The 15,464-nt window shown below is 40.6% G+C and overlaps 1 protein-coding gene across 5 annotated transcripts in view; it reads right to left on the reverse strand.

Annotated features, from left to right (window-relative positions):
* Positions 1-15,132, reverse strand: part of chl1b (cell adhesion molecule L1-like b) — an 86,406-nt gene extending 71,274 nt beyond the window's left edge. For 4 of the 5 annotated variants that reach the window (XM_020055847.2, XM_020055844.2, XM_020055845.2 and 1 more), the window contains exon 1: positions 14,806-15,131. The gene's annotated coding sequence lies outside the window, so the exon portion shown is untranslated. Of the gene's footprint in view, positions 1-14,805 lie in introns of all 5 variants that reach the window. The other variant, XM_034287326.1, reaches the window with a different exon arrangement.
* Positions 15,133-15,464: the final 332 nt, after the last annotated feature.

The raw sequence follows: 15,464 nt of genomic DNA on the forward strand, positions 1-15,464 counted from the left end.
AGATATCAAAGTGGGACTTCTCTTAGATCAACTCTGTTGATCAGTTGTTGTTGTTTTGTTTTTCAAATCCACAGCCTGGAGCTTCACAGCTATTTCGAATAGCCAAAGCACTTGATTGAGTGAGGACTGTCAGTGTGCTGGCTGTATGAAAAACCGTTGAGCCCAGAATTTTAATACATTTGGAATTAAACAGGTTCTCTACAGAGTGAGGCAAATCAAGCATCCATTTTCCATCTACAGTATATCTCTGCTCATTTCTATATTTACATTTATGTATCATTGTTTCCATGGCATTACTATTCTGTTTTTGATTTCGTACCCCTCCCCTTCAAGAGGTTTCCTTCTTGGTTGGTGCACGCTGTTGGATCGCTTCTCAAAACAACGAATGCTTTTATCTACAGAGCTCCAGTGTAAGCGGTTTTTAAGAAACTTTGCAGGGAAAATATAAGCAACAACTCACAAGTATCTCTTGGGGCTTAGACAGAATGAAATACCTCCCAAGCTCAATTCCAGCGAGAAATATGGCACAGATGCTACTTATAGACCGTTTACTTTGAACAGAATATGAAAACATAAGGGCACGTGTAATTGCTAATTTAAATGGACAAACAGAAAGCAAAGCATTAAAGTCTTATCAAATTTTGTTAAACAGTACTATTCTAGTAGATGCTCATTTGGTACACTTCTTTGTTGCATGGACTCCAGTAGGGTCAATCTGTTGCAATGTTCAGGGAACCTGCATTGCACTGATAAGCAAATGCCATTTACTTTATTTATCATTGAGATCAAACTTCTATGCTATTTGCCAATTTGTGACTAGAATGGCACATTTGGGTGGCAAATATATATTTGAACTATAGCGTTGTCATGACATAAAGCCTTTTTCTCAATTCTTCTGAGGAAGGAAAATGAAGTTACAGTCTTAATAACAACAGATGGAACTCAATGTGGTTACTGTCCCAAATTCTTATCATTATGCAGGATTCGATTACATTTTATTAAGTTTATTTGGAAGAAGATATGTAAAATGAAAATGAAAACATTATGAATAAATCTGAATCTAATCAAAAGTACTTACAAATTACTTAATCGAGGGACAGAAGGAAATATAGTTTAATGGTTTAATGGAGTCATCCGGTATCAGTTTGCATGCTTTGACTGTGAGAATAAGTCCCACAAAAGATGTTTATCTTTCCACATGACAATGACCCTGAATGACCCTGTCATTCCACACTGACACAGACAGTTGAGAACTACTTGGAGTGTACTGGAAGCCTGTAGAGTTATGTAGAGTTGGTTTATCTCTTCAAACAAAGAAACACTACTAAATTAAAAGATTTTCTCGGTTTGGAAGTTTGGACGCTGCATAAAATGCAAATAATAACTGAATACAATGATGTGCAAATAATCTATCCCTATATTTAATTGAAAATAGTACAAAGACAACATATCAAATGTTGAAACTGAGACATGTAATTGTTTTTGGAAAAATACATTTTGATGTATAATAAAAGTTGGGACAGGGGCATTTTTACCACTATGTTGCATTGCCTCTTTTTTTAACACTACTCGGTAAGCATATGGGAACTGAGGAGACCAATTGCTGTAGTTTTGAACATGAAAAGTATTCCCATTCTTGCTTGATATAGGATCTGCTCAACAGTTCACAGTCTCCTTTGTCGTATTTTTCATTTCATAATGCGCCAAATCTTTTCAGTGGGTGACAGGTCTGGACTTCACAGTCTCCCATGCCATGTGCATAAGGCACCCCTATAACATCACAGATGCTGGCTTTTGAACTGGGTGCTGATGAAGTTTCACCATGGCACTGACCATATCCATAAATTGCCACAAAATATTAGAACATAATGAATATATTCTTATTCCTAATTATCAGCTGTTTTTCACAACACAATTGAAATAAATGCAAACACACTGGCGATGGCTGCATCTATTTTCTTTGCACATTTTCAAAATGTGAAAGGAAACAAAGCTAGTGATACATTTACTATCATCACAGAAGATAACTGTGGGCCCTGCCTAGAGGGGTGATAATACTGAGATGGGACATCATTGAGAATATCAGAGTAACTGCTCGAAAAGTAAAACATCATGGAGTTAAGTTAGTGGTGGGTCCCCTAATCTATAAGAAACTGAAGACCTACTCATTCTGGAACACCTATAGCCAATTCACACAAACCACTTCCATGTCACTAGCAAAAATCGAGCAGTAAATTCTGGAACGTGATAAGTGGCAGGCTCACCCACTATCCAATCCAAAATAGTGTCACAGAAATTAATGGTTACAGCAAGGAATGTTGTTATTTACCCAATCTGGAGTTGGAAAAATAATGAGGTCAAAGAGTCTTCAGTACTTACCAGGTGGTCCCACAGATTAATTAGTTGAAATGGGCAGGAGAGTTCCCCTCTAGCTGATAGATGGTGCTGAGTCTCAACCAGTTTGGCAAGGCTTTTGCTCAACATTTGCTGTGTCTGGGGGCCAGAACATTAAGAAATAGACTGTAGTTGTGTTCTGGCTATCAGTGCAGTTTCCCCCAAGTAAAGGACAGGCTATCAGATAAGAGAAAGATTTTCAGATCCCCCAAATATTTGACAAAAAAGCAGTCAAGATACAAATTGTTGGCAGATAAAATGTACTTAAAAATAAAAACTGCAACCCAACATTCAGCTGAGAGATAATTAGTCCTAGGGTGTCATATAATCGTGAACTGAGCTGATAAATCAATCATTTATCATAGCGAACATATCGCTATGATAAATGAGAGAGCACTCATTTCGGCACTGAAAGCACTCACTCAGCCAAAATGATAAAGTAATTTACTTTCAGCCGTCGTACCTCAGCAAACATTAACCAACCAGCAAAGGATAACGGCTCAAAGTGATCCCTGGACCTTCCGACTAAGAGAAGATTAAGGTAACACACACACACACAGACACACTGCAGCCGTGCACAATCCAACCGCTTCGCATGCCCCTGTTTCATTAGTCTAATTACAGTTGATCTACGCCCTGATCCTCTTTTACAGGAGAGGCCGTGTTTCAATGTGTGCGCGACTGGGCTGATAAACATGCTCTTGCCATGCAGAGCAGCAGATGTTGGGCTGCTGTATAGCTTAACCCAGTGATCCAACATGGGGCTTGTAGCTCTGTGCCATAACTGGCTAAAAGAGTCCCAGGCAGCCGGGCGTCTGCTCTGCTTACAGGCCCCCCCGGTGGAACCCCCCAACACTGCATAATGAGGGCCCCGAAGGACGTGACGTGTCGGGTATAGCGCTGCCCTCTCACAGGCCCTGCCGGAGGGACAGACATTACATCGCCGTCATTGTCCCCGGGTCCGACGTCGGCTGGGACTTTTATGAGGAACATACCTCATTCCAAAGGAAACCAGAAGTTGTATTTTAACATTATGGGACGCCGCCAAACGGCAAACGCAGGTGGGTGAGATGGTTATGGGAAACACCTGGTGTGTGTGCAGTGGGATGTGTGGGATCTCTGTGCAAACTGCTGTTGTTTGTCGTAGTCTGTCAACCCATCGGGCCGCTCAACAACAGAGCCATATGCTTGCGCTCACAACACGGAAATATAATGGCTTTGCCCAAACTCAACGGATAGTAAGTCTGTGAGGTCTATGACGCTCTATTTCCTCATAGAGTAAACGCAGAGTTAAACCATGTTAAACTCTGTGAGGTTTATGACGCTCTATTTCATCACAGAGTAAACGCAGAGTTAAACCATGTTAAACTCTGTGAGGTTTATGACGCTCTATTTCATCACAGAGTAAACGCAGAGTTAAACCATGTTAAACTCTGTGAGGTTTATGACGCTCTATTTCATCACAGAGTAAACGCAGAGTTAAACCATGTTAAACTCTGTGAGGTCTATGACGCTCTATTTCATCACAGAGTAAACGCAGAGTTAAACCATGTTAAACTCTGTGAGGTCAGTTCGCCCCTGAATTACACTGTCTTGCTTTCACTAGCAGTTTATCTTGAGCGGAAATGGGGGGACGGTGTACAACCTGCTCTTATCATGACTCTAGAGACAATGGCTGTTTTCCGTCTCTGAATCTGCCTGTCCCATGTCTGTCTGTTCCATCTGCCCCGTCCTTCTCTGTCCTTTCCATTCCAACGTCCCGAGGGGGTCCTCGTAACCTTGCCACGCAACAGCACAACACTCCACGCCAGGACACACGGCCAAGGACAATGGGATCCCCATTATTCAATTCAGGATATTTGTCACTTTTATGTCTTTGCTCTTTTATTCAGTTTGCTTCTATATTCATGAGTTATCCGGAACTCAGACGCCAATTGAAATGGGAATAATGGTTATATTCCCATGGCTTTCATTCAGGAGCATAACTTCTTACTCTTAGCGCTGTCAGGTTTTGTCGTGCCTTTGAGGACCTTATGGATGCTCTGCGCTTTCATTGTGTAGAGTTTCACATATTAGAGTCACTGGTGAAAATTCGGACCACCACAAAGGCACCATAAATCTGGATGAAAACAGGCATGCAGGCACTGCGGGGCTCAGTGGCACATAGTAAACCGTGTTATTTCAGAAAGGCACAGTTGGCTCCAAACTGCCTCCAATAAAACCTAATCTCGTGGTCATGGTTCTCATTCCAATAAAAAAACATTGAACAAAGATGAAAAACGCTGTGGATTTGTTTATCATGAAACAGTTAAAGAAATTTGATTTGAAGTCGCCATTTTTACCATGTACTGAGGCAGATTGAATAAGATGCTTTCCTGTTTCATCGAGCACCACAAGAGAAGACCAAAATTGCCACGGAAAAGCTTTTCACAAATGGCCCAGGGCAGAGGGTAAACCATAAAGAAGAGACTTGTATAACACGGAGCTAGGAATGCCTCAGCACTGACACAACAAGAACGGCACACTGCCTTCTGTGAATGATGACTAATAAACACATAACAACACCGGATATACAGCAAGACTGGCCTGTGAGCCCGTGGCTACAAGTAATTACTAATCTGGACTTCCATAAGACAAGAGCACTTCAAGAAAAAATATGAAAGACGGCTTTACTCTTTGACATGATGTGTCCTTTGGTCACGTCACATGCTAGTTAGTACCGTGGTACTAGAGAATGGGCGCAGCCATTGCCTGAAGCACCGAGGTGTGCAGGGGAACTTGCCAGATAGAGAGACCAGCCTACTGTGGCCCTCCCACTGGCTTGTTCCAGCAAAGGAACCTCTGAACATGTGCGATAACATTGACCTCATTGCAGGGTTGTCCTTCAGTATTAACTTTGGAGATTAATTGTCCGTGCAGCGCAGACCGCCATTGATCACGTTCTGCCCGAAAATACTGTGGTCTGTTAAATAAGATAGGAAGGTGAATTCTGGCTGATCACCACCTCGAATCATTACATCTTTTTCCTCCCCCCCACCAACACCCAAAGGCTGGACGGAATAATTCCTTTGCTATTACATCTCCCCTGAGTCTATTTTACAGACATTATAATAAAATCAAATACAGTACGCACATTTCTAGAAAAGCAGGCAGGGGTTGCGGAGAGTGATAAATGAATATTTGATGTAAGCAAACATGTTTCCAGAACACACAGGGCAGGCTGCTCCTTCCGTCTGTCACCAGCAGTAAACATGAAAGAGGAGGGCTCAGGTAGAGCCGCAGTACTTTGAAAATGCCTGCAGCAAAGGGAACAGGATTGTCACTGTAATTGCTTGTACCGACAGAAGCCTGAGCTGAAGTTCAATTAGGGCTGGGCACTTGCAGGCTCCAACACACACCTTCCAACACACAGTTGATAAGATGCAGTCTCCTGTCTGGAGTATAACTAGGTGTCACAAGAGTTTGTGTAATCGGTGTTCATGATTTATGTATCTCTTTTATTTAATCAGGGCAAACCCCATGGAGACCATGGTCTCGTTTTCAAGTGTTTACTAAGAAAAACAACACAGAACACAACCATTAAAAATGATCACCTTAAGAAACGTTTATTTTACAACTTCTAGGATATACAGTTTCAATGACACAAAACATCCCCAAATGCAACTCACATTCAACACATCAAACTCCAGATTCCTAAACTGTCCTAGAACCAAGGAATCAAGATGCCAGCTGACAAATAACGCCTTTTACCTTAATCAGTAGAGACTAGTAGGACCTCAATAGTTAACCAACAATATGACCATGTTTGAAACAGCAACACAGGGTGTGATGGAAGCAGAACAGTGCAGGAAACAAAAATGGAATAAGGCCATGATGTACAGGAGGTCAATGAGAACCATCAGACCTTTTGATAGAGGTAGCGATTAGTACTCACCTGTGATCATTTTAAGAACGCTGTGGTAGCCTGCATCCAAAGGTTTTGGGCTAGTTGCGCTGCATTCTGATAAATGATGTCACTGTACTGTCAACAGCTTTACATTAACAAGGGCTGTACACAAGAAAACTAAATCTGATTGCAGCTCTGAAATAGCCTGTCTGGGCAATAGCCCATCCATAACAGTATTGTCTTCATAAACATTAATGCAACAGGTAAAATGGATTATGACAAATATATATAGATTTATGTCCACTTCAGTTGTCAAGCTCATGTGTAAATAAATACTTATTAGTCCATCACAGGAGAGTCTCTCTCTTTCTCTATGTCCCTCTTCTCTCCTTCATCTTTTTCTCTGATACACACATATGTAAACAAACAACTGCACACGCAAACGCAATGTGCAATGTCTAAGATTCAAAAGTAATTCTGTCTCTGTTTGTATTAGGGATTGCATGACTATGAAAAAGAAATGCGGTACATTATTTTACAGTTGCTGCCAAAAGTATTGGGACCCTTGCACTTCATGCAAAAATGTGCCGTTTCTTTGAAACATTTTAAATATTTTGGTAACCACATACAGGTACTCTTCAACTGTGAGTGACGGAATCCAAAACAAAAATCCGGAAATTCACACTGTATGATTTTTTTATATTTAATTTGAATTTTATTGCATGAAATAAGTATTTGATCACCTACCAACCAGTAGGAATTCTGGGTCTCACAGACATGTTAGTTTTTCTTTAAGAAGCCCTCCTGTTCTCCACTCCTGTATTAACTGCACATGTTAGAACTTGTTACCTGTATAAAAGACACCTGTGTACCCACTCAATCAATCAGACTCCAACCTCTCCACAATGGCCAAGACCAGAGAGCTGTGTAAGGACATCAGGGATAAAACTGTAAACCTGCACAAGACTGGGATGGGCTACAGGACAATAGGCAAGTAGCTTGGTGAGAAGGCAACAACTGTTGGCGCAATTATTAGAAAATGGAAAAAGTTCAAAATGACGGTCAATCTCCCTTGGTCTGGGGCTCCATGCAACATCTCACCTCGCGGGGCATCAATGATCATGAGGAAGGTGAGGGATCAGCCCAGAGCTACATGGTAGGACCAGGTCAATGACCTGAAGAGAGCTGGGACCACAGTATCAAAGAAAACCATTAGCAACACACTACGCCGTCATGGATTAAAATCCTGCAGCGCACGCAAGGTCCCCCTGCTCAAGCCAGCGCATGTCCAGGCCGTCTGAAGTTTGCCAATGACCATCTGGATGATCCAGAGGAGGAATGGGAGAAGGTAATGTGGTTTGATGAGACAAAAATAGAGCTTTTTGGTCTAAACTCCACTCGCCGTGTTTGGAGGAAGAAGAAGGATGAGTACAACCCCAAGAATCATCCCAACCGTGAAGCATGGAGGTGGAAACATCATTCTTTTGGGATGCTTTTCTGCAAAGGGGACAAGACAACTGCACCGTATTGAGGGGAGGATGGATGGGGCTATGTATCTCGAGATCTTGGCCAACAACCTCCTTCCCTCAGTAAGAGCATTGAAGATGGGTCGTGACTGGGTCTTCCAGCATTACAACAACCCGAAACACAGCCAGGGCAACTAAGGAGTGGCTCCATAAGAAGCATCTCAAGGTCCTGGAGTGGCCTAGCCAGTCTCCAGACCTGAATCCAATAGAAAATCTTTGGAGGGAGCTGAAAGTCTGTATTGCCCAGCAACAGCCCCGAAACCTGAAGGATCTGGAGAAGGCCTGTATGGGGGAGTGGGCCAAAATCCCTGCTGCAGTGTGTGCAAATCTGGTCAAGAATTACAGGAAACGTATGATCTCTGTAATTGCAAACAAAGGTTTCTGTACCAAATATTAAGTTCTGCTTTTCTGATCTATCAAATACTTATGTCATGCAATAAAATGCAAATTAATTACTTAAAAATCATACAATGTGATTTCCTGGGTTTTTGTTTTAGATTCCGTCACTCACAGTTGAAGAGTACCTATGATAATTACAGACTTCTACATGCTTCTACAAGTGGGAAAACCTGCAAACTCAGCAGTGTATCAAATACTTGTTCTCCCCACTGTATGTATTTCTTTGGTTTGCAGTAGAACAAAACCAAAACATATCTGAATAATTTACTAAATTTGTATTCTACAAAGAAATCATAATGTCTAGACAATAATATTGGCACCTTCAAGAAGTAGTTACACATCATTATAAGCAGGTGATTCTCCATTACATTGGAATGAACTTCTCTGTTACATTTTTATATCTTTATGTCACTGTGTGTATCCTAATTAGCATTAAAAAAAAAGATTTGTCTGAGAAGGTCAGACACAAGATGAACAGTAGCCAAGAACTGAAAATGTCAAGACTACAAGTCCATTTCCAGAAGCCCTGCTGTTCCTGTTTCCAACATACGTAATGTTATCAAGAAGTTTAAGGCTCATGCCACTGTAGCCAACCTCCCTGGATATGGCCGCAAGGGAAAACTTCATGTAAGATCACAGCAAAGGATTGCTTGAATGATGGTGAAAGCACCTTGACAAACAGCCACAAAGATTCAAGCTGACCTTCAAACACAAGGTACGAAACTTTCAACACGCACCGTTTTCGACCACCTCAATGAAAGGAGGTTGTATAGTAGGAGACCCAATGCTGAAAAAACCATAAGGAAGCCATAATGCAATTTGCCTAAAGACACCATGCACTGTTTACCTTGAACGTACTCATGCCATCAAGAAATTACAAGAATACCAAGGGATTTTGGAGTACAATTTTGAACTCAGTGTCAAGAGGCTGGGTGTGTCAAAGGTCAGGGGTCTTCCTGCAGGACAACGATTCCAAACAAATTTTCAAAAAGACCCAGGAATTTTTCATTATACAATTCTGGGCTATTCTGTCAGCAAGCCAGCAAAGCCAGCAATGACTACAGATCAAAATCTAGATCTAAATCATTAGAAAAATGTGAAGAGGACTGAAAACAGCAGTTGGAATGGATGCTTCAAATCTGGGAGAAGTGGAGCAGTTTACACAAGAACAATGGGCCACATTGGCAGCACAGAGGTGCATGAAGTTCTTCCATGGTCATACGAAGAGCTTGGTTGCAGTTCCATTTTTAGTCAAAGGCTGTGCTACCAATAATTTTGTCTAGGGTGTCAATCATTTTGTCAGTTAGTTTCTGAATCCCTGAAATATTTTGTAATATTAACATTAAAAAGAAATCTGTTCAGACCAAATACTTTGGACAATTTCAATGCCTTTTTTCAAAACAATTTCGAGTTATTTTAAAAAAGAGCAAGGGAGCCAATGTATTTGGCCAAGATGGCATTCACATGCACAAGTATGTTGTGCAGTTGTCAAACTATTTTGAAAAACCCTGAAAGTAGCCTGTCTCTCTAGCCTCTCACCATATGATATTTTGTATGCTAATTCGTTACCTCAAAAGAAAATATCCATGAACTCTGTGTGGTCAAATCGCATGAGAAGAGGTTGGAATAGCAGCATAGCTGGCATGGACCTGCAGGGAGTTGGTGGTGGAGGCCTTTCTTGTCTAATTACACTGGACCTAATTCGAGTTGTTTGGTTAAAAGTATTCGACCTACTTTCAGGCACAAAGCACCAATGGCCTGAATACTGAGAGGCTTGGGATGGCCTGTCACCACAAAGTGCCATGAGACTCCATATTTAACCTGGAATTATAATGAGCTACCTGGTCTACAATCTTAACTGGATGTCATACAGTACTGTAGTTAAATTTATATACTCATTGTACATATTTCAGACTCCAAGAAGAATGATTCATTCCACATTAACCAGAAAAAGAGGTTTCAAAATAAATCATGTCCAGATATGGAAGTGCGACCTTCACCAAGTCTCTCCAACAGACTTGGCAAGTGTTTCTGCACACAAGCACAAAGACGAAGTGACACTGAAAAACACCAAAAACGGGTGCAGAAGTTAAGCAATGGTTGACACGGTTTCTTCCTAGGTTCTCTGAACAATGTTCCCCCAAGACGCACTGGGAAAAGACTAAACAAAACAAAAACTTGTGAACGTTGAGTATTCCCCTTGAGCTATTTTTACTAGTTAGCTGTTTTAATGAATAGCACACTGTGAGTGGAACCACTGAGGCAAAGCCAAGTATGGTTCATTACTATACATATTGGTATCTTTTGACTCGCACAAAAAATAATCACCTGTTCCATCTTGCTCAAAATCAATTATAGAATGTAGAGGCTTCGAAATACCAAACCGCAATCTGCTGCTTGTAATGTGACTTTAATTGTACTCATTAAAGAAAAATCTGTCATCACATTGTCATGCAATGTGCTCTCCACAAAAAGCACTTGTCTCATAATCCAGAGTATAGAATGTGATAGTGATTAATGCAATTTGATAAGGAAATGTAATCAAGAATCTTAGAGTGGCTCTCAGTATCAGATTGCATTGGATTGCAGTGCTCAGAGGTGTGGATGGGACTGCTGTTATTCGGACCCTCCTGAGAGATGAATGTGGATGGGGCTACTATCATGTTGACGCTGCTCAGTGATGGATGTGAATGGGCCACTATCATTTGGACTCTACTCAGAGATTAATGTGGATGAGGCCACAAGCATTTCACTCTTGCATTTGTCTGTATTTTTGGAGAAAGGAACACTCTCAGACTATTGTTGAAAAATGCATATCAGCATATATTTCCAACATAATAATAACTTGAAGTTGCTTCACTACAGGTTGAAAGACAGTTCTGGAACAAGCACCTGAAATGACCTCAATTCGGATGCAACTTAGGCTATTTTACAGATATCAATAAGCTAGAAAAAGATATTGACAATGAAAGGCGAATATATACAATGTAAAATAATTATGAAACAGAGCTAATGTTCACAAACATCTCTAAGAAAAGCACTACATTTGTCACTGCGTATGTGTTTATATCCTGGCAAGATCTAGATATGGAGCCATGACAGATTTTGTCCTCTGCACATGACAGCAACTATTAAATATTTATAAAAATGCAAATATGCAAATAGTTTTCAATAGATTTTTTCTATATTACCACTCTCAACTCTCAACTCAGTACAATTGGAATTGAGTTTATAGGCCAGAGAATTCAAAAGTTGGAGTGAAACAAAATTGCACTGGTAACATCCTTTTGGCAAGTTTGCAGCCTACCATTACACGTTTTAACTTTTGTTTCGGATAATATAGCACCCATGTTGTCAATACAGCCCATATTGTCAATAACGGCCATATACTGTAGGTGACCTTGTCAGATTAGATAAATTGCCAATTTCTCAGCACCTGAATATTCCAAACAACAAAACACATCAAGAATAGCTTTACAGAACATAATTTGATTTAAATAAAATTAACAAAAGATGTAAATATAATTTTCAATTCACACTGGCAATGAGTTACTCTCACTGTGTCATAAGGCGAAACATGAAATTTGTATTTACAGCGCTTTGGCCAGACCCCCGACCTGGAAGTCTTAGAAACATGTGCTTTACCTGGTGATTAACATGGCGTTCTCCCGCAAATATGTGCTTTTGCAGGTGATAGTACAACTATTTTTGTTGCCAATGTGAGATGTTTTTAGTTGCTTCCCAACACCATTTTTTTTCTTCCACTCCAATGCACACTGAGCAAGACATGGTCCTTGTACCTCAGTGGCCACTGGGAGTATCTGTCAGGAAAGTGTACCACATAACCTCAGGAAGGTCACTTGCGGCAATTAAGATTTTCACTTGTTTGCACAATAAAATAAAAGTGTCTCTGACACAAATCTGGAAAAATGTTTCCTTCTTCTAGATTGTTCTTCAGATAAAATAACGCAACCCTTAATGCAATGGTGGACACATCAAGGATGGTAGAGATTGCCACTATGGGTCATGGCCTGCGGGCCACGCACTGAAGATCACTGATATAGATTAAACTACCACAGTGTAAAACCCTTTAAGTTATAAATAAAACATTTGCAAAATAGTACAAAAATATCTGGAAAAACATGCAAACATTTACCTGTTTTGTAAAAAGTCAGCCATAGCATTATGACCACCTGCCTAATATTGTGTAGGTCGCCCATTTACTGCAAAAACAGCCCTGACCCATCGAAGCATGGACTCAACTAGACCTCTAAAAATTTGTTGTGGTATCTGGCACCAAGATGTTAGTAGCAGATCCTTTAAGTCCTGTAAATTACGAGGTGGGGCCTCCATGGATCGGACTTGTTTGTCCTGCACATCCCACAGATGCTAGATTGGATTGAGATCTGGGGAATTTGGAGGCCAAGTCAACACCTTGAATTCATTGTTGTATTCCTCAAACACCCTGAATGGTCTGTGGCTACGCAGCGCCATACACAACAAACTGCGATGCACTGTGTTCTGATACCTTTCTATCAGTACCAGTATTAACTTTTTCAGCAATTTGAGCTACAGAAGCTTGTCTGTTGGATTGGTCCACATGAGCCAGCCTTCGCTCCCCACTTGCATCAGTGAGCCTTGGCCACCCATAACCCTGTCGCCGGTTCACCGCTTTTCTTCCTTGGACCCCTTTTGATAGGTACTGACCACTGCAGACCAGGAACTCCCCACAAGGGCTGCAGTGGAGATGCTCTGACCCAGTCATCTAGACATCACAATTTGGCCCTTATCAAAGTCACTCAGATCCTAACGCTTGCCCATTTTTCTTGCTTCTAACACATCAACTTTTGCTGACTAATATATCCCACCCACTGACAGGTGCCATGATAACGAGATTATGAGTGTTATTCACTTCACCTGTCAGTGGTCATAATGATATGGCTAATAGGGGTATAGTGTATTTTTCAAATGTTTTAGAACTTTGGAGAAATTGTTGTCTGGCGCATTTAGGAATAAAAATATGTTGCTGCTATAAGGATTAAAGGAAAACACTCTTGCAGTGTTTGCTTTCAATAAATAACATTTACTTTTTGGGAATATGATGAAAGGGCTGGTATGTGATCCCGGAGACTATATTCCAGCATCTTGGAATTCAGAAATGTTGAACACCATTGACTCTTTTATCTTTACTGAAATCATCAGTAACCAGTAATGACAAGCAACTAATGAACAGCAAGAAATACATGTAAAACTGACCATGGTACTGTACTGCTGTTATACCTAAAATAGCCATGGTGTTGCATCCATTAAACCAGGGTAAACAGTACATCTGAAACAAGGAAGATTATTTGAAGAATATTTGACAAATCAGAGTATAATACAAAGGTATGAATACTCCTGTAAGCAATTAAATGTAAGTCTCTCTGTATAAGAGTGTTGGTTAAATGACTAAATATTACAGGAAAAAATAACTTCTTGTTTTTTTGTTTCTAACATGGCAGGCAAATAAATGGTAGAATGTGCAAATATTGCCCAATGGGATCTGACAAGCTGATGCTTTGCACTGCCCAACTCCTTTTGTAAGTTCTGCCCATTCTTGTTCAATACCCTTCCATTGGAAGCAACAGCTAGTAGGATTTCGTGGTTGAGTTATAACAATCTTTGGCCGTACTAGCGTAGTCAGATCTACATTATACCCTGGTATAAAGGACCTTTGTTATTCTTAGGTGCAATGGCAGCACTATGGTTGTACAGTCATACTCCAAGGCTAAAACTAAGGGTGTCTAAAATGTTCCTGATTCAGACTATACCATCTGTGGAAGACTTTCCCGTAAATATGAGTACCATAGCACTGTGACACACATGAAAGTACTTCAGTATTGTTTGGTAAGGATTTTGTAAAGGGTGGCCAAAAAATAAGTTATTCTATTTTCTCCAGTTCCATTTTTTGTTTTCCTGCCATGATGGTGACCAAGATACCATGTATACCAAGTATTTGTGGGTTTTCACTGCACTAGGAAGGAAGATTTTATAAGAAAACGGGGGTCACTTTCTCCTATAATAATACGGTGTCCACGGGGTGTCCCTGAGCGGTGTGGACTATACAGTCCAAGTTTTGAAAAGACGATCCTGCACTATTTACTCAGCAAGGCATCCCCTGGCCATGATAGTGTTGCTACGCAACATAAAGCACTGTGCATGCTGTGTGATCAATGGATGCTTTCGTTTTCAGAAAGACAGAAATCAATGAGATGAACGCATGTAAAGCGAACAATTGTTCATGATTTCATAATGAAGCAAACCACACAGAATAGAAGCAAACATCCACAGGCTTAAGCAGGTGCCATGACTCATTTTAAATTCAGTTTGAGATTTCTGTTTGATTGCGTTCACACCTTTACATTTTCTATGACTTTTATTAATTACTTCAGACTGTCCTTTCTGTCATTCAAATAGCAGGTTATTTGACCTGTCTTGATTATACAGTAGTTGCCAACTTTAGAGTGTAGGCAATGACGAAATTACCAACTAATGAACAATTAATGATGGAAACATTTGCTGCGGCAAATGGAAAAATAATAGAAAAGTAAATGCACTTACCTTTACGAGCAGTTACTGTCGCTCCAGCCGTTTGCAAAGGTTGAATTTCGTTTACTACGTAGCTGGCTGAGATGCTTAGCACTCCTGAATCTCAAAAACGTGCGCTATTGGTCAGACGAAACTAGAATGACATGAGAACGCTTTCACCAGGCGTAGATGCTATCACTGCCGCTGGAAGGAAAAAAAAGTAATAGGTTCTCTTCTACAAAGACATTTAGAGAAAGGGACCCTATCGCAGTCAATAGCTTTTACAATTCCATGGCAACCAAGAAATCCCTCCACAACTTCTCAACGTTGTGACCGGGTTAACACACCCTCAATGACAGCAACATTATTCCGCTCACAGAATGGTCAGACAGGTTTGAGGGAGGGGGAGGGTGTCGGCAGCCTCAACCAACTCTGCTAGTCAGGACCAGACTAATAGAATGAGGAGAGAAATTGAATGGGTGACACATTAAATTGTGAATGTAAATCAATAGTCTCACAGGACATACATTATTCAAGGGCATGGGGAGAAAGTACAGAAAAAGTATATTGTAAAGAAACAACATTATGGATGTAGGATTAATATGCAACCACGTGATACATATTTTTTTCCTTCTTTTATAATCCAAATGAGCATTCAGGTAATATATGAGAATGTTCACATGAGTGAGGGT

The sequence above is a fragment of the Esox lucius genome, chromosome 17, assembly GCF_011004845.1.
Source record: "Esox lucius isolate fEsoLuc1 chromosome 17, fEsoLuc1.pri, whole genome shotgun sequence".
Classification (NCBI taxonomy): Eukaryota; Metazoa; Chordata; class Actinopteri; order Esociformes; family Esocidae; genus Esox; species Esox lucius.